The 1412-nt window shown below is 47.5% G+C and overlaps 1 long non-coding RNA gene across 1 annotated transcript in view; it reads right to left on the reverse strand.

The window, feature by feature from the left end:
- The window catches only part of LOC110312406, a 12682-nt gene that overhangs the window by 10225 nt on the left and 1045 nt on the right, over positions 1-1412 (reverse strand). The window lies entirely within an intron of this gene.

Here is a 1412-nt window from a genome sequence, read left to right on the forward strand (position 1 = left end):
CAGAATGATTTGAGAAGATGGGATAGGCAAGCTTACCAAATCTCTCTCTCTCTCTCTCTCTCTCTCTCTCTCTCTCTCTCTCTCTCTCTCTCTCTGTGTGTGTGTGTGTGTGTGTGTGCAGATTACAAACCTGTGTGTGCAGATGTATTAACACGTGTGCCTGTATGCACGTGGAGGGCAGAGGTCAGCATCTGGTGTCTTTCTCAGTTGCTATTAGCCTCCTTATTTTGAGACAGGTTCTATCACAGAGACCTAGAGATTTTGAGCTGGCAGGCCACTGAGCCCTGGGGACCTGTCTGTCTCAGCCACTCCAGAGTTGGGACTAGAAGAGAACACTACATTTTTTTATGTGGGTGCAGTGTGCCCCAACTTAGGTCCTCATCCTTGTGTGGCATACACTTTACCAAATGAGCCATTTCCCAGCCCCAGGTAGTCAGGTTCTACAGTGTCCACATCACATGCAATTACTGGTCATGGAGTTGGTCAAATAAGGAAGTCAGGTTCTGAAAACTAATCTTCCAAATGTCTGCTGAGGTGGCTCAGCAGGGAAAGCTGAGGTGGCTCAGCAGGGAAAGCTGGTTTTTGCCAAACCTGAGGAGTTCAAGGCCCAGGTCCCAACAAGGAGAAAGTGAGTCATGAAAATTGAGCTTTGACCACCACATGTGACAGGCGTGCTGTGACATGTGACACATATACACACATACTCAAGCACACACACATGCACACTAGATAAATCCATGTAATAAAAACTTTAAACATAATAATCTTCTCACCTGGGCCTTTTAGCACAGTCTGTGGTCTGAGCAAGTCCAGATGTTAAGGCAGGAGGATGTTCACATGTTCAAGGCTAACCTGGCAATTAATGAGTCCTGCCTCAAAGTAGAGAGAGAGAGAGAGAGAGAGATCTGGGCCTGTAGCTCAGTGGGAGGCCTTTGCCCAGCATGCTGTGGTCTTAGGTTCAACCCCTAGTACTTTATTTTGCCCAGAGTTAGTTTAAACTTTAAGGAGGTCAATGCTTTGCCGTGGAGCAGCTGACAGGAGATCTAGATGGGGAAAGAACTTAAACTCTTCCCATATATGATACTAATCTTTAGGGTTGTGAGAAGTCTAGTTCCCTCCCTGAGAATCCACAGTAATTTTAGATCTGACCTCAGCCTGTTGTGCTAAAAGATAGAGGAACACATCTCCCAAGGTGGCCCACCAAGTCAGAGAACTGCTTCAGTCCTGATCCAGCTCTGCCATGCTCTCCACACTCCCCAGTCTCTCTCTCTCTCTCTCTCTCTCTCTCTCTCTCTCTCTCTCTCTCTCTCTCTCTCTGCACTTCAACTGAACCCAACCCTCATCTCCCCAGGATGCTCAGCCTCTGCTCTGAGTGTCTCCCTTGAGGACTGGGTTTTGGATAACAACAGGGA

Source organism: Mus caroli, chromosome 17 (assembly GCF_900094665.2).
Source record: "Mus caroli chromosome 17, CAROLI_EIJ_v1.1, whole genome shotgun sequence".
Classification (NCBI taxonomy): domain Eukaryota; kingdom Metazoa; phylum Chordata; class Mammalia; order Rodentia; family Muridae; genus Mus; species Mus caroli.